The 26012-nt window shown below is 35.0% G+C and overlaps 1 protein-coding gene across 11 annotated transcripts in view; it reads right to left on the bottom strand.

Annotated features, from left to right (window-relative positions):
• Window positions 1-26012, bottom strand: part of PTPRD (protein tyrosine phosphatase receptor type D) — a 2135645-nt gene that overhangs the window by 1355749 nt on the left and 753884 nt on the right. For all 11 annotated transcript variants that reach the window (XM_079926376.1, XM_079926379.1, XM_079926370.1 and 8 more), the window contains one exon: window positions 8960-9001. The gene's annotated coding sequence lies outside the window, so the exon portion shown is untranslated. The remainder of the gene's footprint in view (window positions 1-8959; window positions 9002-26012) is intronic.

Raw genomic sequence — 26012 nt, 5'->3', positions numbered from 1 at the left:
AAAAAGTACTGCCTGCTGTGTGGCTATATTGGCCCCAAGCTTTTATAGCACAAAATTATTAACTTCTCACTGCAGAAATTTTCAATGTCTTTATCATGCTGATAAACAAGCTAAACCTCCCATAGGGTGATGTGGTATACGGGAGCGTGGTAAACAGTGTTTCTCAAATTCCTTTTTCCATGGAATCCATCTTATCTGGGGCATTTCTATAAGAATGTGTTTCATAAAACACCATTACGGAATCACTGTTTTCTTCAAAGCTCTGGAAAAAATGTTTATTACAGAATTATTTTCACTTGGATAGTCTAGTTAGTGTATCAGCAAACTTCATAGGAATTCAGACAATATAATAAAGACAGAGCAGTTTACTGGAATTCCCTTTATGATCATTTCCTTAGCACTTATTCATAATAGAAAGAGTAAAAGAGCAAAGAAAACCAAGCGATTACAGCTTTATATTATATTTGAAAACATTTAATATTTACTTTTTAGTTAAGTTTCATGCAAATGGTAGCTCTGCTATGTGCACACAAAACTATTTAAATTTTATGATAAAACAAAATATGTAGGGAAGTATAAATTTGATATCCTTTGATTTTTAACACAGCAGCTTCTAGGCTAAATAAATCTTTCATAAGCAACTGAAAACACAAACTTTATGCACTTGAAAAAAGATATTTTTATATAGATTTTGTGGGGTTTTGTCAGTTATTATTCTCAGTAAGGAAGACAATTTCAGCAAAAGTTAAAGGAGTTAGAAATTAAGAGCAATGACATATTATAAAATAATTACTCTTTAATCATAACCAACTTATATCCCAATCCCATTCCCTTTTTCGATATTAACCATTATCATTTCATAGAAAGAATATGGGATGTACAATCAGTCAAAAGTGAATTCACCTGCCAAACTTTATAACTCAATTTCCCCATCTAAATATGGATAGTCCCACCTTGTAGAATTTTTATAAAAACTACATAGGATATAGATGGTAATCTATCCTTCCAAAAACATGTATATACACTTGACCATCCCACTCATCATAACTGAGAATCCTGACTTCTCCATTTTCCACAAGACCATCATCATTACTTTGGTTTCACTTCCCTCCTAACACAGTCTGTAGTCCATGTGAAGCCATTTTCTGGATGATTTTAATAGTACTCTTCCTCTGGTGAACATCTGGCACTGCTGGGGAAAAGTCACCAAATAATCCTGACTGGGTGCACTACAAACACAGCCTAATATCCTCATGCTGCATTTGAACTACTCAGCTCTCGTATCTCAAGAATAAAAATGGTATATATCTATATCTACCTCTCTCTCTCTCTCTCTCTCTCTCTCTCTCTCTCCATATATGTGTGTGTGTGTGTGTGTGTGTGTGTGTGTGTGTGTGTGTGTGTGTGTGTGTGTGTGTGGGTGTATCTCAATATATCATACTCTCCCATATCAGACTTAATTTCTCCTATTGAAAGAAAATAACACCATTTATTTTAAGAAAACAGGCTCTTTTACTTCCACAGAATTAACTTCTGTGTTAATGTTTCCTTTTAGTTTAAGGCAATTCTCATCTGAGAGCAACAGGGAACCAAGGTATGTTCTCACAGGTGGTCTGTAATGTGACCACCTATGTATGATGGAGGCTGATGAGGGGTGAGGAGAGGTAGAAAGAGACCAAATCTCAGCCAGGTCTGACACACTAGGCAACTATATCAGAGTGCTCTCAAGAGGTACCTTGGAGAACCACCAAAAGCATTATTTGGGAGCATGTGAGCTCCAGGTTTGTAGAAAGCACTGAATGCCAGAAATACAGCAGCAGTGACAACCAAAAGAGGGTGGATAGCCACTTGCCAAGGGTAGTCACACATGGAAATATTCAATTCTTCCTCCTCTGCCCCAACCCAAACAAATAATAACAGGGAAGGAGGAAGGGATTTGAGAAAGCAGGGTGCTCTGGCACCCTTTCGCTATTCCTTCATTGCCACTCACCTCCACCACTACCCACAACCCCTAAAACATACAGAACCAATAGGACATCAAGTCTAGCCTGTTCCCAGGCAAGGGGAAGATCTCTGAATCAAATATTAGGCTGAAACTTTGAGATAATCCAAACAATTGCATAACAACAAAAATAAGACATTTTAACAACAAAAAGGGACTGAAATGCTATGGGGTCTCCAACTGTGATTAAGGTAGCAATGACATCATCCAGCAGGAAAGTGGGTTTGCCAGAGGACAGCAGGTAGTGTTTAATGGAAAAAATATAGATAGAAAGATAGATATTTATATCTTCAGTATTTCAGACTCTTCTACCAAAACAATTTTGTTAATCTCAACAGTAAGATACTTGTCAAAAAGAATCCTTCTCCTGATTTTTTTTAAATTGAAGTATAGTTGATTTACAATGTTCTATTAGTTTCAAGTGTACAGCAAAGTGATTGAGTTATACATACATATATACGAGTATGTGCATGTGGGTGTGTGTGTATATATATATATATATATATATATATATATATATATATTTTTCAGATTCCTTTCCAGTGTAGTTTATTAGAAGATATTGAGTATATTTCCTTTGCTATACAGTAGGTCCTTACTGTTGTTCTCCCAATTTTTATCTGTGACCAAGCAGGCCTGTTGATTCTGCTTAGTCATTCTATTCCCAGCCAGTTCCACTGAGACCCACTAGTCATAGACATATAGTCCATGCTAGTATTTGGCCAATTTGGTATTGGTATTGGCTACACTGGTTATTAAAATATCAAAGTACTTATATAGAGTTGGTAAATAGGCACTGATTCAAACCCCCTTTCTCCCACTGTCTTTGCAGACTTGGCCTCCCCTCCAGGAGTCCCCAAAACCCAGCAACTATAGGGTGTTAGTACAGCAGGGGAGCCTCTTGGTCCCTGTTCCCTTAAGTGGACTTCTGTTTGGTTTGCACCAGTACCATATTTTAAATTTTGCAGAAAGATCAGAAGATGAGGTAGATATCTTTGAACCATCAATGTCTCTCTCAGATGAATTGTTACCTTGCCAATGAATACCTCTACAGGCAAACATGCTCTAGTCTTTCTACACTTTAAGATATTGCTTTCTTTTCTTCTCATCCCACCTGATGTTGTGTATTTGTTCATGTTAAAGTCCCTATATTTACTGCTTTAATGAACTGCCATGGCTGTATCAACAGCCTTCCCAGATAATGGATTTGCCCTCTGAACTGAAATTTCTTACAGTGTCTTGAGAAAGATCTCCTTACAGAATATCTACCCTACTTCTATGGGTAACATGAGTTCCAGATTGTAGCCCTACCAAGCCTTTCCTGTATCCCTGTCTTTGCCACACACCAAACATATATTTAATTTTCCCACTGAAGAAAATTCATAGATCTTATTGAAATCACTCAAATACTAGTAGTATTGAAGGTCTATGGTAAATGAGAAAACAGTGTTTTATATAAAATTTCAAGTCCAGGGAATGGAAGTGCCTTTCTTTATTAACATACAGTGAAATTTTTCAGCGTGAGGGACAGTCTGTGTTTCAGGAAAACACAAGAGCTTGAAGTTGTCCTCCAAGATCTACTCCTATATCTTTGACTATCATATCCTTATAATCCATTTCTATTCTTGACATTTTGCCAGGGCTTCCGACTTATATATAAAACTACTTTCTGACTGTTTCCCTATCTGGACTTCTAAATAATAGCTCTTCATCTTCTCCACCATCTCCTCTCAGCCATCATACACATATTACTCAACACACTAACCATAAGAACTCTTAAACCTCAACTGTTTAAAAGCAGCACTCCATTTATGAGCCAGGAAAACCACGTGAACAGGTATTTCATTGAAATGATATACAGATGCCACATAAGCACATGAAAAGATGTTCAAACTCATTAGCAATTAGAGAAATGAAAATTAATACTACCATGAGATATTGCTGCACACCTATGACTAAAGTAAAAACGGTGACAACACCAAATGTTGGCAGGGATGCAGAGAGGAAAGGTAGGATTTCTTCTTCTAAGACCACCAATACTATTGGGTCAAGACCCCACCCTCAGGTCATAGAACCTTAATTACCTCCTAAAAGCTCTGTCTCTAAATACAGTCACATTGGGGGTGAGATCTTCAACATATGAATTTGGAGAGGACACAGCTGAGTCTGTAGCAATTAGTTTCCTCTGCTGTGTAACAAATTACCACAAATTTAGCAGCTCAAAACACACATTTATTATCTCGCAGTTTCTGTGCATAGGTCCAGGCATGACTTGGACCTATGCACAGAGTTAGCTTAGCAAAAATCCTATAGACTAAGGGCTGTTTCATTAGACTGCCTCCTCCCCCCATATACTTGAGATGCCAATCTCAAGTCCAAGTTGTTACCCGTGCTTCCAACCAACTGGCTATAAATCAGAGGTTCCCATGACCCTCATCCTCGGGTTTGATTAACTTGCTAGAGTGGCATACAGAACTCAGGAAAGAAGTTTACTTACTAGATTACTGGTTTATTACAAGTATATTAAAGGGTGTGAATGAACAGCAAGATGAAGAGATATACAGAGTGAGGTCTGAAAGAGTCCTGAGGGCAGGAGCCTCTGTCCCCATGGAGTTGGGGTGTGTCACCGTCCCAGCATATGGATGTATTCACCAGCCCATAAGCTCTCCAAACCCTTTATTTGGGGAATTTTTTGGAGCCTTCATCATATAGGTATGATCAATCATAACTCAATCTCTAGCCTCTCTCCCCTTTCTTGAAAAATGGGAGAAGAGACCGAAAGTTCTAAGCTTCTAATCGAGGCTTGGTCTTTTTGGTGACCAGCCCCCATCATGAAGCCATCTCGGAGCCCACCAAGAGTCACTTCACTAGAACAAAAAAACACACTCCTGTCTCCCAGGAAATTCTGAAGGATTTTAGGAGCTCTGCATCAGAAACTGGGGTCAAAGACCAAATATTAGAACAAAAGATACTCCTAGTGCTCTTAGGAAATTACAACAATTTTAGGAGTTCTGAGCCAGGAACTGGGGGCAGATATATATTTTATATAACACAAGTATATTCAGATTGTTGGCAGAATTTAGCTGATGACTGTAGGAACTGCATCCTTGACTTCTTGCTGGCTGCCAGCCAGAGGCCACTGTCAGCTCTAGAGGCTTTCAGTTTCTTGCCATGTTGCCCTCTCCTTAGACCCTCTCCCACCATGGCAGCTTACTTCAAGGCCAGCAGGAGAGAAAGAACCAGTCTTCTAACAAAATGTATTCTTATATAATGTAATGTACACGTAGGACTGTCATCTCATCACCCTTGTCATACAACATAATCACAGGAGTGGGTATCCTGCCCCCTTCTCCGTATTTCAATGGTTAGAAGAAAGTCAGAGGTTCTGCCCACACTCAATGGGAGGGAATTACCCAAAGGCAGGACTCATGGGAGTCACATAAAATGTGTTCAACATGTTCATTATATAAAATGTAAAACATAAAATTTCAAGAAAAATAAAAGTCACACATACACCTACTACACAGAAATCATCACCATTAATCATGCTGGATGTGTTTCTTTCCAGTCTTTTTCTGTGTGCTTTCCTTGAACCTATCCCCTAACAAAAGCACATCATATATATAATCATTTGAGTATCTCTGTGTTTCTGTGTTTTATATAAATATGTGTATAAAAGCACATGTATAGAAGAGGCATGGTATTATAATACTGTTGCAGAGTTTGGCCTGATTTTTAAGAACACAGCATCCTTAAATAATCTTCAAAATAATGAATTTTAGAAGCTTTAAAATGTCTTAAATATTAATATTTATTTGACAGTTTCCCTATGAGTTAATAGTTAATTTGGTTCCTATTATCATGTTATTAAAAACACTATGAAACACCTTACTCCTATAAAAATAACTTTCAAATATATCTTAAATCTATACTTTCAAGAACAAAGTGGGAGGACTTCACTTCCCAATTCCAAGTCTATACCTTTATTACCACCATCTCTCTTTTAGTTCAGACAACAGATTCCTAACTGATTTTCCTGTCTTTCTTCTTGATATCTTCCCATTCCTTATGCCTCTGTATTCAACTGATAACCAACCAATTCATCATCACCTTTCAAGATACCTGAGTGTCAAACCCTCCAGGGAGCCAGACTGATTGGAATGATTTTTCCATAGGGCCCCCTCATTGGCACCTCACGCCTATATTATGTTACACACATCATTTTTAAAATGACATGTTTCCAAGTCTCCTTCCTTCTAAGATTATAATTCCCCTGAAGGCAGAGAACCTCTATCTTTTTCTTCTTTGCACCCTTAGCACCTAACACAGTATATGACACACAGTAATTTCTTAATAAGGAAGCTGAAGTGAACTATTAAACTAAGATAGTTTGAGTGTGCTATGGAAATGCAATTTTTCTAAGCCCCTGTCTACATTTTACAATGTGGTTTTTCATCCTTGAGCACACTAACAAGGCCTAAAATTAAATCAAAGACCTGCAACCTGCTCTTGTACAACATAAAGACCCTTTGTATCAAATGCAATCTTTTTTTTTTTTTTGGCCCCACTGCATGGCTTATGGGATCTTAGTTCCCTAACCAGGGGTGGAACCCAGGCCCCAGTATTGAAAGCACCGAGTCCAAACTCTAGACTGCCACAGAACTCCCTCAAATGCAATCTTTTAAAAAAAAAAGAACTGATATAAAAAATGATCAAGAAGTTCACAACACTTCCTTCACCAAAAAGAGTGCACAAAGATAAAGACAAATATTACACTGTAAATGCTTACATAACCTCAAGCTTACAAATACAGAATCATTTCTCTTCTCTTCACAGAATGATGGAGATGGTTATTTACAAATTTAACACAAAACTGAACTCATTACAGAAATGGGAAGGAGTAAAGGACATTTATTAAGTGTCTATTATGTAGCATGTATAAGAGGTGCTTTAGGACAGTTAACTCATTTTAATAGCCACAGAACCCCTGTGATAATTATTACTAAATTCATTTTATATCTGAAGTAACCTTCCAAGAATTCCACAGCTAGTAAATGACAAAGTGGCATTTCACACTCAGGAAGGTCCAATTCCAAAGCCACAATCCTCCCACTTCCTCACACTATGAGAACACCTAGAAAATGCCCTAGTTTTCAGTTCATTACCAGAAATGTTGCTCCCTGGAATATCAGGGGAAAGAGGAGAAATGACTAACAGCCAACTCGAGGTTGAGGCTGTACATCTATGGGAAACCGAGATTATTTGCATTGTGCTATGTTTGATTTAGTTCCCTGCCAAATGTCATGCCAAAGCCTTGACACAACAGAGATTTGTGCCTGGAGACATTCATTCCCTGTCTGGCAGAGCACATCGGCTGGCATATTTTCCTTGCATATTCTAAAGTCATACCCATCTCTGAATAGGGACTGAAAATGACTAAGAGGAAAAACATATGAAAAAGAGTCAAGAAAAAAACTAAGTGTATTTCAATATTAAAATCTCAGAAAATTATCCATATATGCAGATGAATAGCTTATTCTTTCATATAAGGGTAATGTGGAACACACACCATATATTTAGAGCCAAATTTAAAATATAAATGTGTATATAAGAATATTTCCCCCAAAACTATGCATACAGACATCAATTATTATTCATGTTAGTGCATATAGCCACATTTTTCTTATAACCACAAACTAACTTACAACTTTTCTTTCAATATAAAATTACTTTATCATGCAGAAAAATAAAAAGAACTGCCTTGCCAGTTTCTGTGTGGGGTTGGAAGGACCCCCAGGTAGAGTAAATGATCTAGAGAAGCTTTAGAAAAATTATAATCAGACATTTGTGAATCCATTTGATACTTAAATACCTCTAAATAAACAACATCAAACCTTCTATCAATACTTTATCATTTAAATTCCTCACGTGTTAATTCAAGCAAGTCTTCTCATGCTTTCTCCATAGTGAGTTTTAATAGCTTCTATTTGTGAGTTTCATTTTCACTTTCATCTGTCTTCGCCTTTCTCCATTACAGTCCCTGACAATCTTAGTTCCTTTGGTCTTAACTCAGAGCTCCCACCAAGTACTTTTTATTCATTATATACACTTTCTTTTCAGCTCCCTCTTAGGATTCAAGGCTATTGCAGTTCTTGATCTTTATAATGTTCTTTGTTCCATTTTTTTTTTAATTGGAGTAGAGTTGCTTTACAATGTTGTGTTAGTTTCTGCTGTACAATGAAGTGAATCAGCTATATGTATACATACATCCCCTCTCTCCCACCCTCCGCCCATCCCACCCATCTAGGTCATCACAGAGCACCTAGCTGAGCTCCCTGTGCTACAGAGCACGTTCCCACTAGCTATCAGTTTTACCCATGGTAGGAAATCATAGGCATCCTGTATCAGCCTTATACTGGCCGCCTTATCTTTCATATAGCACATTTATATACTTATTTAGCTGTGCGTGTGTGTTTATTTTCCTGTTTGCTTCCTATTTTCACACTGATTTGTAATTTTAAACTAATTTCACCATTTGATTCACCAAAACCTAGACACTCTTAGGTAATTCTTGACTGGTAATTTAACTGACCTATATCCTATTTCAGTAATTTACTCATCAGCGTCATTAAAGACTGTGTTAAATACCTTCCATCAGCCTTAGAATAGTTCCACTGTTTTACTTGCAAGAGCATTAGCGACAATAGTCCTTTGAATATAGGTTGTGTGGATTAAGGCATTCTGTGGCCAGGCAATGCTATGTATTTAATAATCAGATATTTTATTCTGATACTTTACCATTAGAATCATATTTTGCCAGATGAAAGAGTATATATCATATACATAAACATGTATTATAATTCCATATATCTAAGTCTGAGACAATAATGTAATTATTATAACATTTTTATACTTTACTCATGAAGAAAATTTGAAATATATTTTAAATGTGCATACCTTTGTCCAAGGCACATCCTGCTGTGGTCTCAGGACAGGAACCTATTGTAAAAAATATATATATTTTTATTAATATATTTAGTATTACAAACAGATTGAGAAATACCAATACATAAAACAAGACATGGTTTAAACCTCAACCATTGCTCAAAATGGGTATCTCCCCATTAACTTCAAAAAGATGGTCTATCTTTTGTCTTTTTTAGATGAAGTTCATTAAGAAAAAAAGGACTAGAGATAAATACTCTGATATATCTCTCAATCTGAATCTCCAAAGGAGCTCTATTCCTTTATGTCTTAAAATATTTTTTTTTTCCCAGAAAGAAATATAGAAGCAAATTTAGCTCCTGATACATAAAAGTCAAATTTAGGCAAAAATTCAGACACCACTTTTCAAAAATCCTAAATGAATTACTATGTTCAAAACAGGAAGATGAAGAGGCAGGTTAAACAGATTTTATAATAATAAAAACCTTAGAATATTTGTTGATCAAAAAGTGGCATCAGTGCACCAATTAAAGTTAACAGAGAATCATTTTCACAGTAATAATGTTTCAAACTTTCAGGTAGTGAGACTAAAATATGTGCAGATAATAGATGTAAATATGTTCAAATGAACTGGAGTACTTTAGAAATCAAAAGAGGAAACAGAATCACATATTGCTGTGCTAAAGCCCAATATTTCCATCATTTGTATTTTATTATTCTATTAGATGCAGTGACACATTTCCAAATATGTCCAGAGACTCACCCACATAAAAGGACAGATCTAAATCTAAGAACCCTTGTTGCAAATGTGATAATACTAATTACAAGGACTTCAATTAAATGCAAAATGAAAGAACCACTTACTTCATTCATGGTTTTTGACATTCTATCTGCCTGAAATTTCCAGATGTGGGGGAAAAAAAACAGAGAAAAAAACTTCCTTTGTGACCTCTACCAGTATGTTGGGATAAAAATTTAACCATGAATAATAAATAGCACCTATAAAATAGAAATAAATATAATGTTTTCTTCCATATGTAAAGATCACTAACCTAAATGAATTTAGTTCTAGAAGGCACTGGAGTGGTAATCCAGTAAACTGGATTCAAACTCTGAATTACAAAGTTCTCATTTTTATATGGTAATGCCTCAGGAATTTCTGGGCGGTGGGAAGAAACCAAGACTCCACATTGCCTATAACATTCCTTCAGCCATTATTCAAGCCAAGTAGCCATGTACAAGTGCATACACAAACACATACACATTCGTACACACTTTTCCTCTCTCACTTGAAAGGTCTACATAAGGTAATGCTTAGTGACAGGATTTTGTTGCTTAAAAAAATACACACACACACACACACATGCACACACACACACACACATTTAGGCTATCTTTTAAATTTTATGGCCCAAACTAGAATTTCACACTTTCGGGAGCTGAACTTTGGTCCTTGGATTACTAACCAGTTTGGATTTAGACAATGTACATAACCTTATCTTAGCCTCAGTTTATCACTTACAATGAAGTTGTAAAGATTAAATGAGTTAATACAAATAAATTGCTTAGAACCCTTCCTAGGGCATAGGACGTGGCCAAAACACATTAGCTATTAAAAACTATAAAATGTTTGAAAAGTAAAAATAGTTCAAATATATTAAATTATTTAAATATCTAAAAAATATTTTAACTCATGCTTTCTAGTCTATTCATCTCTCAGTATGAAAAAGTTTGTATTGGGTTGGCCAAAAAGTTCATTTGGGTTTTTGGTACCATGCTATGGAAAAACCCAAACAGACATTTTGGCCAGCCCAATATTTCTTCTATTTTAATACAATTATATTTATATTCACACAATTATAATTAAGTGCAAAATAACTGAGAAACACATAAAAAAAATGAAACTTTATTCATGAAAGAAATTCAGAGAAATCAAAGTAAAAGTGGCATTCTTTTTGTCTTTTGTTTTGTTTTGGCAGGGGAATGAGGTATTTTAAGTGGTATTTAAAAGCTATCATTCCATGTTCTGTGTTTTACTTATGGTCTGGCATGACTAGAGGAACAGAAAACCTTGGTAAATGACAGGGAGGCACTTAAAGTTTTCCCCAGCCAAGCAAGGATCCAGTTGTCTAACATCCATGGGAGTAGAAGCATAGGGTGAAGAGAAAGTACGAAACTCTGGACAGTCAGCATTACAGCCAGACTCTAATGAATTTATCACAGAAAAACATGGTATCAACAAAGTCAGGGCTGGATTCACAGCAAAAACAATCCCCAAATTCTAAAATCTCCATTCCTCTGGCCAGTAGGAATAATTGGGGTTTTAAAGATAGGATTAAGGGTGTTTGCTCTGATTTTTCTGATAGGAACATATACTCCTATAAATGGAAATAAGTTGCAGGAGGAAAGGGAGGAGACATTTTAAAATAGTGGTTTAAATGAACTTAGCATAGGCTAGAATTAGGAGGGAAAAAAAAGACTTGAGATGAGAAAATGGAAAAAAAAAGGAAGAATAAAAAAGACAAGAATACAACACCTATAGACTCAATAAGGAAAATTCTAAATATCAAACCTGATAGACAATATATTTGGAAAACTATGTTTCGACCAGCAGCTCTTTTTTTAGATCTGCTGATGGTGGTGAAGGGGAGGTGGTGTATCATCATTTCATTGACATCATTTAACTGTTTTAACTCAGGCATTTTCTCCCAAGGCTAATTTCCTCCTGCCACTTCCGTGGCCTGGAACATTTGGCAATCCCTGGAGACATTTTTGGTCACAGCTCGGTGTAGGGTGCTATAGGCATATAGTGGTTAGAGGCCATGGACGCTGCTAAACAGCCGACAATTCACAGGACAGGCCTCCATAGAAAAAATTTTTCAGCTTAAAATACCAATCATGTGGGGCTTCCCTGGTGGCTCAGTGGTTGAGAGTCCGCCTGCAGATGCAGGGGACACGGGTTCCTGCCCCGGTCCGGGAAGATCCCACATGCCACGGAGCGGCTGGGCCTGTGAGCCATGGCCGCTGGGCCTCCGCGTCCCGAGCCTGTGCTCGGCAACGGGAGAGGCCACAACAGTGAGAGGCCCGCGTACCGCAACAACAACAAAAGAAAACTGTGCGGCAGAGTTACTCCTCATTACCTTATTTAAATGTTAGGTCCTTAAAATGACTTAATTTTTCAACCTATCTCGGAGAAAATTTTCACTCCATTTTCATTTCCCTACTGATGTATGACCCAATTTCAGGAGCAAGTTCAACAGATATGCTGTTATGACAGCTCTAGAAAACTAATGCAATTGGTAATTTCCAAAGTTAGATTGCAGCTATACACAAACATGCAACAGAAGTAAATATTATCTTCAGTGTTCTCCCATTTTCTATTTAATACTTATCTTTCTCTTTTATGGGCTTATTGCATAACCAATGCTCTCCTGATTTTTCCAGGTTTCAAGGGCTTGTCTATCAGTGGACATAGCTTCCGTTTCCTGCCTCCCCAAATGTACTTTCAAAGTGATTCTCTCCTGACCTAAAGAAAGAGTCTAACAGAAAGATTTTAATTACTGAGAAGAGCTTGGCCTATATCTATCTTTGAGGGAATTTGTTTGCAAAAAGCAAATAATACCATTTTTAATAAAGCAAGCCTTTTGCGATATTTTGTTTTGATAGTGATGAACAGGTGTGATTAAATTGCCGTCTTCACTCACTGCTGGTGGTAGTATAAATTGGAAAGCGATTTTCCAGCACCTATCAAACTCTACAAGATATTTGCTCCCTTTCACCCACTTATTTCACTTCTGGAAATCTCTCAAAAAGACGTATCAACATACGCTGACACAAACATTTATGTATCCTGATAATCCATTTCAGTGTTATTTACACCAGCCCGTCTCCCCGCAAAATGGAAACACGCTAAATATCTTATAATACAGAAACTGAATTGCTCCCACAGATAAGGAAATATTGTGCTTTAATTTGTAACCGTATTTTCAAAAACAATTTAACAGCATAGGAATATAAAGTGACCTTTACAGTTTTAGGCGAACACTTCAGGATACAACAGCATTCCGTTGTGTAAAACTAAATCCCCAAACTCAGGAATTCCCTTTAGTCTTGCTCCCCCTAAAATGAAGAGTCTCCTTTTATAAATTAGTGAAACATTCAATTCCAAGAAGTAGACATAAGTTTTTTCAGCAGAGTCCTGCATTACCTCAGAAGGAGCAGGGAGAAAGAGATTCTCCACAGTTATAATCTGTGACTACAAACTGGCAACTGCTTCACTCTTGCAATGAACTGCCTCTGTCTATTTTACAGCCAAAATAACTGGCAAAGATGACATCCAATTACAACTTTCCTTTCTCATTTGGAGGATCAAGTGGTAGTCTTCCTTTATTTCCTAACAGAGGTATCACCAAGCATCTCATGACATAAGCCATAAAGACTAAAGAATATTCCATACTTTGATCTATCCCCTTTGTTATGAGGTACATGCATTGTTTTATTGGAATAGAACAGTCTAAACCTTGTTGTACCATGATTGCCAAGTGCTAAACTCTTTAGCAAATCCTTATTTTCAGAAATAAAACATTGTTTTACTATTTAGTAACCTATGTTCTTGGGCAAATCGCTTATCCTCAAAGGGGATGATGATTAAATAATCTCACAGCGAATATTATCAAGTTTAACAGCCCACTAAAGTCATGCACCTGAATAAATATATGTACCTATAAAGTGGTCGCTCTCTATATTTCTATTTATCAGACACTGAAATTTTTAGTTTGAAGGAGCCAGTAGCAACATGGCTGCCAAATTATAACTTTAAATGTTATAGGCACCAACAGAAGCCTCAAAATGGTTATTAAAAAAGATTCTGTGTAAATGTTAAGCACTGTAGTGGGTTATACTCAACATATTTTCTTGTTTGTTTGAGGTTTATGAACATACTGTAAATCTGGCAATTCTTAAGAAGGGTTGATTATAATATTCTTTCCCCATCATATTCTTGACAGCACTTCAAAAATGCCCAATTTTCAAAAAAAAAAAAAAACAGAACCTACAGCAGCAGCAAACAAAACAGTGGATTTAATGTGGCGCAAGAGCAGCACTTCCTGTATGCTGGGTTTGCACCTCCTTGTTCAGAATGCGGCATTAGCACCTTGCAAGGAGGCAGGATGGAGGGAGCAGCTCTCTCATTATTTCTGAGAGCAGGACTTGAGCACCAGTTTGAAGATGTGAATGCTCCATTATCATCAGTCAATAACTAGCATTTAGGATCTGACACACCACTGGATCATCAGCTAATTACATTAATAATCAGATCCAATTTTCCTTTGTCTTTTTAATTTTAACCACAGAGAGTTTTGTCCGTGAAGGTCACTTGTTTTATGGTACTGCTAACACAGACACATCATCATTAATACTTTCGGTAAAATATTTCTATGAAGCTTAAGGGCTGGTTCCTTGTGAATTTTAATATGTGTTTTTTGAGAAAGAGGAGATCAGGGTCCTAAATTCTAACTTTGTTGGAAACCCTCTGGTTTGCAAGTCATTTAAAGTATTTGACATCCTTTTCTGTATTGTAGAATTAAATAATTAGAATTTCAATCTAAGGGTTCACTGATTTTTGAGTATTTATAGTTCTATACCTAAACTTTTTAGGGAAGAAGAGTGGTAGATGGGAGTTTTATACAGCAGCCAGAAGCTAGAATCTTCTAATTAATCTCTCTTCTTTAATTCCTCATCCAATCCATCTTCTATTCTATAATAGGCATATTACCCCAAGCATAAATTCTGTTTGTCCTTCTCCCACTAATGTCCTAAAAGAGCTTTTCATCACCTAAGACAATATATAAACTTCTTGGTTTTGGCATTTCATGAAGTAAATAGTTCCTATCTTGCTCATTTCCCACTATTCACTCATATCACCCTTCCACTCCAAAAAAAAAAAAAAAAAAACAGTTGCTATTCCCTGAATATGTTACGTTCTTTCACTTCTGTGTTTTTCATATTCTGTTCCTTGTTCTCTGAGCTCAGCTCATACCATCCCGCTTTCGATTCTTTTCTTGAGCTTATTTATATGACCCTAAAATAGGTATCTCTTATATGCCTTGCATTCCTGTACCCATAACCCTGTACTCCAATTGTTGCTTTAAAAGTAAGTCTCTTCCAAAGTACTGATCAGTTCCTAAACAGAAGGGACGATGCTTTGTAAGTTCTTTTATTTAGCACCTAACACAACCTGCCACATAATAGGCACTAAGAAGACATCTGTTGAATGAATGGATAAAAAAATTAACTATGTTTCATAGAATCATTTATTATTAGTTGCTCCTTTTTCATGTGCAAAAAAAAAAAAAATCCAAAACAGTCTAATCCTTTTACTTTGCAAGAGAATACTGAACATGTTAGTTTAATAACCTAATCAGCTGTTACATGTTAGAATAGGGATGGTGACTTACACTAGATGTTTCCTTTCCTTTAAAATTATTTTTTCAAAATCTTAAATTGAAAACAAAAAGATCAATATAACCTCATAAAACACCATTTATATCCTCTTGCCAACAGTCGTTCACTTCCACTTCGCAGCACACCAGACAGCAGACCTTACTCGTTAACTAGATAATAGCCAGCTAATTTTATGCACAGGTTTTCCAAATAGTAAGTACTTTCTCAAATCCTCTGGGTTGAAAGGTATAAATTCAATTTTCTAGTCATCCTCTAAAACTACCTTTTAAGTTGAGCATCCATGTGAGGATATTTTGGACACCACTGAAGAGCAGTTTAATCAATGTGTACCTTGCCATATACAAGCTCACGATAGGCTATCGTGGTTAACCTGTATTATTCTAAGAGCACTGGAACTTACGGAAGAAAACTAGATACACTCTTATCTCTGGGTTTCAGATCTTATACTACATAAAATGAGATGATCAAAATACTTTTTTAATGAAGTTTAGAATTCTTATTTGAGAAGAGAAAAAAAGACCACGTATGTCTGGTACCATTTTCCCCTACCTATCCCCAACACACATACAAACACACATATGTGTGTGTACAAACACACAGCTAAAGGAATAGTTCAAAGAATAAATATACCTCCTGAATATAAATATATAATTTTAGAAACATCAATATTTTACACTAATTTTAAAGAAAGACCTTACTATTCTTTGTAAAATGTATTAAAATAAGTGAAAAGCATAAATTGCAAGTGTGTACACAAAGAGAATTAGAATACCACTGTGGAGGGGTGGAAATACATTCTTTAACAGAATCAGCCCAAAGCGGTTTGTACATGAGTCATTGTCTAAAATACTATCTGCATATCAGAAGGGAGATGATACAAAAGCCTGGACAAAGAGGATACTCCAAGGGCAGGAATAAGGGCTAACCGTGATTCATTAATAAATGGCAATGGTGAGACTGAAAGAAGAAAATTAAATTGGATCATTTTGACCAATAATAAATAGTTGCCTAATTAAAGTGTTACATGTGAGTCTCTGAAGAGCTACATGCAGATATGTAATATATCAGAACAAGTATAACAGAACAAGTCTAACTCAACAAATACTGCCTAAAACCGAGTAGGCCCTCAACAAATATTAGTTTCCTTTCCCTAAACTAGGTTAAAACTTTTGAAGTCGAAGTTTATCCTTTATGAACTTTCAGAATTTCTCAAAAGGGCTATTCCTTCTGTCCAGTAGGTTTTTACACCCTCCTTTTTCCTAAAAATACTACTTCCCCCTGTTATCTATTAGCTAACTTCTATTATTTGTCATATCTCAATTTAGATAATCTTTCTCCAGAAATATACCCTGGTGTGTGTGTGTGTATGAACATGCACAAATGAACATGGCAGTCTCTTAGTAAACACATGCTAGATGACATAAGATATACAGTCTATTGTCATATGTATAGATATAGATAGGCCATTACAATATATTTTGATGCCATTATTGAAGTTATAATTGAAAAAGCAGATAAAAATTAAGATTTTCTAAAAATCCCTAACTCCTTCAGACCCACTGAGTGAAGGAACACATTTGCCTACTTAAAAAATTATTGAAAAACAAAGACCTTTCAAAATTGAGGTAAATTAAAAATTTATTGAGGGAAATTGAAGGAATCTTTTCTCAAACTCTTGACAGAACATGAAACCTAGGCTGAGAGAAGTTAAGGAATTTGTTTAGTCTTACATGGGTAATTAATGGCAGACCGAAAACTGGATCCCTAAGTACTGACCTTTCCGTCCAGTACATGCTGTCTTTGGGGAAGAACTTCTACAATGAGCATAAATAGCTGTGAGTGCTTCACGTGGAAAATAAAATAAGGACACAAAAGGTTGACTCAGGAGTTTTACCTCCTTAACTGTGCTATACTGTCAAGTCCTCAAAAGTGTTAAAAATTCCATTGTTTAACAGGTAATTCTCAATTTAAAGTCAAAACGCTATGTTGAATACTCAGGAAATCTTCCAAATGAAAGGAAATTTCATTATTTTGTGGTTGGTATACTTTCTTACATAGAACTTGCCTAGTTTAACGTTATTCTTCAGGTAATTATAAACACCAGTCAACTGATTTACATTGTTTAAGGTATGAGTAGACAAGCCCAAGAAATAAACTAATGTAATTTAGATACATGAAGGTAAATAACCATATTACCATGGACTTTGTTATTCCTCCTTTATATTTAATCATTTTGTTTAAATTCTTGCCAGGTTACCAGGGATGTTTTCTATTCTTTTAAAATTAAAAAAAAAAAAAGAGAGAAATATTAAAAGCTTTCTCCCACGCAAAGTTATGTCTTAGTTATTTCTAAAAGTACAGTTGCTTTAGATTCTGTGTGTGTATTATACTCTCAAATGATATTTTCTTGCTCATTATAGGAGATATGTATTTTATATATCCTTAGTTTTTTTTAAGTAAGTATATTATACAGTGCAATGAGAAAAATTAATTTTCAGTTTCTCTCTTGCATGAAATATCTGAGCTAATAATTTGACCTAGAAGGACTAGAATCTTTTTTCTTTTCATTAGATTTCCCCTTTTACCAAAAGCTTTGTTAGCCTACTGAGTCATGACGAGTAATCCTTTACATGCTAGGGTACACTGTTCTTCCTGATGAACTAACAAATTAAAATGTAATGTGAAATGATGATGCTGGGAATATTGAGGAATAGCCATTGATGTGGGAAGGGATCCATGATTAAACCAAGATATGCATTGTAATTATAATTTTATCAAACTGATAATACAGAATAAAATGCAGTTTGAAAGAATCCAAGGACATAATAAGCAGCATAAGAAAGCTATTTCAGAGCCCTTGCTGTCTCCCCTCCGTTCTGCTGTGTGGCCCTCCTCTCACCCTCCACCTCCCCAAAACCTTATTTTGTTATATCTCGCCAAGAATTAGGAAGCAACCAAATGATTTTTCACCACCTTCATCTGAAGCTAAGGTAATTATTGGTCTGGAGTTTTGATTTCTTTTTTTTTTTTTTTCTGCTTTCTTTTTTCCTTAAACTTGGTTTGCTCAAGAGTAAAATGAACCACAGTACTTATCAGCTCAATGCATACACAAGTGATACTGAAGGCAACCGACCGAGACTGAAGCCAAAGGTTAGCTGCAAATCCATTAGTGATTTTAAATAGTGGGGGGAAAAACTTCTTGGTGAGTCCATGATAAAGCTGAATAATTGCAGGAGTCACAAAATAAGACAATATAATTTGCATGATGTCATCAGACTGATTCACAGAAAGCTTAAAAGAGTGCAAAAGGTTTACTGCAAGATGACCAAAGCCATATTTGCTGTTCATGTATCTAAAAGTAAAATTTCTTATTTTTTGACACACAGTACATTTAGTAGCTACACAGAGCCAGAAGCTAACATATCTAGAAATTTTTCTCACCGTCTCTGAAGCACTCACATATCACAGAAATATCTAGAATTTGTAGAATACACTGTGGAAAATTCTGAAGTATATACTGGGGGAAAATTTAGTGACATAATTTTCAATTAAGTTTGCATGCTTTTTACGATTTATTTGGTGTTAATAAACTTCCAACCATAGTATCCACAATTTATATTTAAGGAAAAATGAATCTTTAAGATCTAATCTCACCTTCTAGAATTACAAATCACTGTACTGTTTGCTTTGTTCCTGTTATACATTTTTTTTCCCCCAAAGCTATGGTAAACTTTAATAAGGGAGCTCTCACATCAGATATTTTATCATCATTAAATAATCATAGCACTTCTTATTTTAAGAATTTTTAATTAGCAGATCAATGACATAATAGAGACCATACTGATTCATTCAAAGCAATTACAAAGCATTGGTTCTTTAATGGAGCTGTGGTGGCTTAAAACTAGAAGAAAATTGCAATGTCAATATATATTTGCCCATGTATATTACTAGCATATATATACATAACTATATATATATATATGATGTTATGAACAGGGTTTGGTGTGGGGAAGGTTTGAATGAATGTAACTCACTGTACCAGCAAAATTTAGTTAAAAACATGTTTTGAAAAAAGAACTCTAAGTTAGCTAAAGCCTTTGGAAGGAATGCTAGTCCTAACTAATAAATAGGAACAAAAATAAGAAACAACGTATTTTTTTTCTGCTTAATAGTAATAGGAAGTAACAAAAAGCCTATTATATAATAATAAATAGAGAAATAATAAGGGAAATACAAAATCACCATCAGGTAAACATCACAATAATAACTGCTGCAGGTAAAATTCAACAGTGGATGCTAAAATAATTGGATGAAGCAGGATATTCACATAGCCTTAAAGTATCTCTCCCAATTTTTTTTTTTTTTTTTTTTTTTTAGTTTAAAGGGAAAAGTAGTAAATTTAAAGTGGAAAGACTAGGCACATGCTACCTTAATTGAGTACATCCAGAGGGATAAAACATACCATATACCTCCTTATATGATGCACTGAGAAGGATACAACACTGCTTTTGTGGCACTGCTAAAAATACTTCACCTTGATCTAATCATGAAAAGCATCACACAAACCCAGAGCAAAAGTCATTCTACAAAGAAACTGACCACTACTCAAGTGTTGCAAGGTCATGAGAGACAAGGAAAAATTTAGCAACTTTCATAGATTAGCAGAAACTAAGAAAACAGCAACTAAATATAATCTGGGATCCTACTTTGGATTCTGAAGCAGAAGAAAACATATTTGTGGAAATAAGTGGTGACATTCCAATAAGGACCATGGGTTAATTAGTACTATTGTTCCAGTGTTAACTGTACAACTGTACAAAGACATCATTATGACTATGTCACGTGTTAACATTAGGGGAAGCTGGATGATGGGCATATACATTATGTCATTTTTTTTTTTTTTTTTACTATGTCATTTTTTGCAACTTTTTTGTTGATCTAAAATGTTTTCAGGACTTCCCTGGTGGTCCAGGGGTTGAGAGTCCGCCTGCCAATGCAGGGGACACAGGTTCAAGCCCTGGTCCGGGAGGATCCCACATGCTGTGGAGCAACTGGGCCCGTTTGCCACAACTACTGAGCCCACGTACCTAGAGCCCGTGCTCCGCAACCAGAGAGGTAACCGCAACGAGAAGCCCACGCACTGTGGCGAGGAGTGGCCCCCGCTCACTACAATTAATGAAGGCCAGCACACAGCAACAAAGACCCAACTAACCCAAAAAATTTTTTAAATTAATAATAAAAATTAATTAATTATAAAAAAAATTTAAATAAATAAAATGTCATCAAAAATTTTATAGCTATTATAACAGAGATTCAGGCAGGTAATTAGATAAATCAAGCCAACATATTTCAAAACTTTCTTTGTAGCTACCAAACTATTCCAATGTCACCATTTCACTGAATTTTATAATCACTGTTCTAGTTCTTTTTTCCTCCAAGTAAACTGATGAGAATATATTACTTCTCCATATTTCATAATCAATAACATAAACCAAACCAATTGCTTAAGCCTATGTTTTCTATTTTCATAACATTCACCTATCCCAAAATATTATCTTGTTTATATTTCTTCAAACTCAAGACAAGTATTAATTGCCACAACATGTCTTGTACTGAAGATGTAATATGATTTACAATGTATCTACCTGTGTAGATTAACAAGATCTAGAAAAATAGTTTATGTAATTTGCATCTTATATGCCTACTGTAAACCATTATCATGTAAGTGAAAATTATTTTGAAGGTTATTGATACATTTGCATTCATTTAAAGCTTATACTCTTGGTTGAAAAAAAACAATTAGCATCAATGAGCAAAGTCCAAATTTGCCTATGAGATTTGGAATTGGGACATTGAAATAAAATAACACTTTATGCTGCACACAAATTGAAATTAGTACGTTGTGACTTTCCTGTATATGGGTAAGTAACTAAGGATGATGGCAAATAAGCATTTACAAATAAACATATAGGAATTATTTCAATAATAAAAAAGTCAAATCTCTCATTGTCCAAAATTAATTTAATTGATCCATTTAATTTTCTCTGCTAATTTTCTTTTGTCACAGTTTTCCTTACAGTCTCTGTCCTAAATACATAAATTTTGTGAAAAAGAGAGTTAATTAGATTCCAGAAAAAAAAAATAAGGGAAGGGAAACTGGAAAAATAACAGGTATAAGGGATTTGGGACACCTAATATAATTGATAAGGAAAAAGATAGAAGAATTGTATCAACAAAAGGTCAAAGACCTGGGAAAGATCAAAGCTCCAAAGAAAACGAAAAAATTAAATCTGTACAACCTACGTAACTTGTATATTATATTTAGCAGAAATTCTTAACATCAAGTAAAAATAAACCATGAAGTTATAATTTTTCTAAAGCTGTTTCCTTTTTTGCTTTTATGCATATCTTAATATATGGAAGAAGAGTACCTGGCAATATTTTTCTATTATAAAAAGTCATGTCATAAAAAAAATAAGACCCCAAAAATAGTTCTTTCATTAAAAGGCAGTAACATTTTATTCTAACTCCATAGATCAAAGTAAAATATTAGTCTGATATAATAAAAAAAAAAAACATTTAGTTAAAGGAAGGAAGATAATAAGCAAAGACCAACCAGCAACCGGGTAGGTTCCATGCTTCCAACATTTTAAAATTTGGCCAAATTTGGTCAAATTTTAAAGAAGTATAATTTTCTCCACCTGAGGTCGATGTACAATAAGGAGTAAGCTGTTTAAAAAACCATTTAACTCTTTCATATTCTTCAACTGGAGTGAAAATTATATCTAAAGTGGAAACAACTAGAAGAAACCAATGCTTTAGTCATGGATTTACCCAAAAGGCTTCAATGTCTCTCTGATGTTTTCAGAACTTGATTCAAATTCCTTTGCTGAGTATATTGCTATACTCCATTACCTAGGACAACATCTGGCTGGCTGGCTGTTTCCTATAGCATTTTTTGCCTTTCCACACATTTAGCATTTAATGTAGGCTACTCTGTATTGTTAATTATTTTTATGGCTCTGTATAGTTCTTTGTAAAAAGGAATTGCTTATGAGAACATTTCAGGAACCAGTCCTCTATCCCTGGTAGAGAAAGCTCTGAGACAAAACCAAGGTTAGACTCATAAAGTAGAATGAATAAGCCTGTATTCAAGCTTCCATTTTTTATAGCCACTCAGTGAGGTTCTCAGCACATAACCATCTAAGCATTAGACTACATTGGATGTCACACAAGGTGAGGTTCATAGGGTATAAAAAGACCCAAATAATAAATTGTTTGCTCCAAAATACTTAATCCTGAATTGTTATCTCTGTTCACAAGGCCAAGATCCTCTACTGGGGGGGGGGGGGGCGTGGGGGAGGATCAACATCTTACCTGGGAATTTACCAAGAGAAGGTGGGAATCAAGGTTAAGGTGGACTAATCATCCTGACTAATGAAATGTCTTTCAGTATAAATAGCCTGGATAAGTTTCAATTCCATTTCTGCCTTCAGACATGGAGCTTAAGAGCTTGAGTAAATATTTTATTTATATTTGTAGAATACTTAAAGAATACAAATAATTTCTCATCTCCAAAGGATCAAAAATTGTCTTTTTAGCGCTGAACTTTTCTGATCTGTTCCCAATTTCCCTCTAATTCTAATGTAGAGGCAGGAGTATCTAGCTCAGCATCCTGACTCTACTTTTCAGTAGCTCTCCATCCTGAGGTTTACCTTAATTGGATCTCAAGTCACTCAACTGTAAAAAGTGACAATTTATACAGCCTATGGATATTTTTTTTAATGAGGGGGAAAAAAAGGAAAACATTTTATAAAATACTTATCAGTATAATCATAATTATCATCACCATCATAATCTAATTTGTTTTCCTGCCCCCAAGACCTATGAGCCCTGAGAACACCACCTGTTTACTGTTTGAGCAGTTGTTTTGCCCTGTTTTTCAGTTTCCTGTTAAAACCTAACTGAGCCTCTGCTGCCCACTGCAGGAGGAAATGAGAAAAAAATCATCTCCCTTCTGCCTGGATTCTCAGGTGGCTTTAATCACTAAGTGTTTTGTTATTCTGTGATTCATTATTTGAAGAATATAGTTTACTAGATATCTTCATACGATGAACTCAATGGTAGTTTAATATGTATAAAAGATGTTTGATTAACTATTATACCAAATATACACAACTAAGAAAAATGACCGAAATTCAAACAGCACATAGTAACAATTATTTTTGTTAGTTATAACGACTATATAGACATTTCCACAAAATGCTTGGCATTCATATTCAGTTCCTATATTTTCTATTTTCCTGATATAATTATTTAATGGATCTATTCAAAACGTGTAATGCATTTCAGTGATTGCCTAGAATGGGGCCAACTATTATAGTAGACAACAAATCAGCTTTGAATAAATGGATATATACAAATATACCAATACACGTGAAAAACCCACACTAGTCTTATAACACGTAGGGTAACCAGTTCAGTTTGAACAGGCTCTAGAGTTTTTTGGTAGAAGGGTGAGGATTCAGTATATATCACAAATTTATAAAATGAACAGGCTCTAGATTTTTTTGGTAGAAGGGTGAGGATTCAGTATATATCACAAATTTATAAAATGAACAGGAAAACGTAATAGGTAATGTGCTGAGTTTTATTTTTAACAGTTCATAATGGAATATACCGAGAAGCTTTCCTCAAAACTTCTAGTACAGTAAAATCTTATTATGGACTTTTCAGGGATTATAGAAAAATGTTTTCTTGAACTGTCATTTTATGATGTTCCATATTACTATAAATATGTGGATTCTTACCTGAGGTTTAAAAGACATTTTTTCACAGCTAAACAGAAGTCTTCAGTTAATTTTGTTAATTATAATGAGATTACAACTTTAAAAATAAAATGAGTGTACTGGAGTTCTTTGTAAGCTGTTCACATATTTGGGCTATAAAAGATCATAAAACAATAGGTGTATTTTTTAAAAGCCGAAATGGACTTTAAAGATGATAAATTTAAGGAGTTTGTTTTGAACCTGTTCAATTATGATAATGATCTTTAATTCTTTCCTAATGGCCTCGGTGGAATTAATTGGTTATTTCAATATCAGGGCTCATCTTGTTTGGAATTTTAAAAGAGTCTCTTCTTTCCCATAATGGGTTCTATCAAGCTTACTTAAAATGTTCTGAAAGCACATTTTTAAGAGCTTTGACATTCTCCCTCTACCATCTCTCTTTCATCTTTCTTCATTATTTTCAGTAAAGAAAGAAGAAGCCATTTTTGTTCCTTTGTAATTCTGCTTTGGTCAAGCTATCATTTAGACCTTACTAACAGTCTTTTCTTAATTACGTTTTCTATGTTGAGAAAATTTTGTGATTGGAAAGATATTATTTATAAAAATCTAGAAACTGTTTCCGCTTAATGGAAGTTACAAGCTATCAAATTTCTAAACAGGTGCCATGCTGCCATCTTCTGGTTATTTTGTAACAATGTTTCAAAGCTTATAAACTTTATTTTAAAAATGCCTCCTGATGTACTTTGAAATATTAGAAAAATAAATCTGTATTAAATGAAAGACAACAATTTGAATGATTAGAGTCACTATATCTAGAGTTCAGTTGGCCTGAAATCCTGAAGATAATGTCTTACACATTTCAGTATAATAACTGATTGGGTCCAAAGATAGAAAAGATTGGGTCCAAAAGATAGAGAAGTGTTTTATACCATGATCATTTACCTTGGACACTAATGAGATGGTTTCATGACATTTTTTTTTTATCATACTACTTTTTTACGTAATTTCTCTCACACCCTTTCAGTGTGGTTTCACTGAGTGTGAAACTTTCCCAAATCTACCATTCCTGTTATTATTAATAAGTGACGCTATTTAATGGTGTTGTGAGTAGCACTGAACAATTTTGCAATTTAATTGCCTTGTTTTCGTGTTAAAACTCTCCAGTACCTATAGTAGCAGCATAGACCAAAGACCCAGAAGGGATGACTAGAGAAACCAGGGTTTCACGCCTTTAAGAGATTTTGTGTTTTAAGGGATCATTAAAACCAGTAGAACTTTCTTTTTTTGTGCGTTAGTTTATTCTAACGATTTTTCAGGTTTTTTGTGTGTGAAAATGCCTATTCACTCCACTAGCATTCTCGTTTTAGTAGACTTAAAGAGAAAGATAGAATGATTTTATAGAAGATAAATTGATGTCGCATACTGAAAAATTATTTCAAAATGTAAGGTATTAAAAACATTGTTTTAAATTCAAATAAGAAACACTGTCTTTAAGTCCTATGCTTTTTCAGATGACTATATGAGAGTATAAATCATAATAGCACATTGAAAATCAGGATGCAAATGGCCCAGTAAATGTTTAGCAACAGAGGACTTTCTCAACTGTTTATTAAGTGCAATCCAAAATCTGAAGCAGCTGAGACAGGTGCTAATTTCATTCCTGTTATTAGTAATTAGTGATGAAATTGAATGGTGTTTGTAAGTAGCTCTCAAGCGTTTGCCATATTAAACAGGGTTTGAATATAAGGGGCCATTAAAATGTAGTTTTTAAGCTTAACAGACTTGGGCATACAGGTTTCTTGAATAATCAACAC

This window comes from Stenella coeruleoalba (genome assembly GCF_951394435.1).
Source record: "Stenella coeruleoalba genome assembly, chromosome: 7".
NCBI classification, from domain to species: Eukaryota; Metazoa; Chordata; class Mammalia; order Artiodactyla; family Delphinidae; genus Stenella; species Stenella coeruleoalba.
This window is presented reverse-complemented; position numbering and strand designations above follow the sequence as displayed.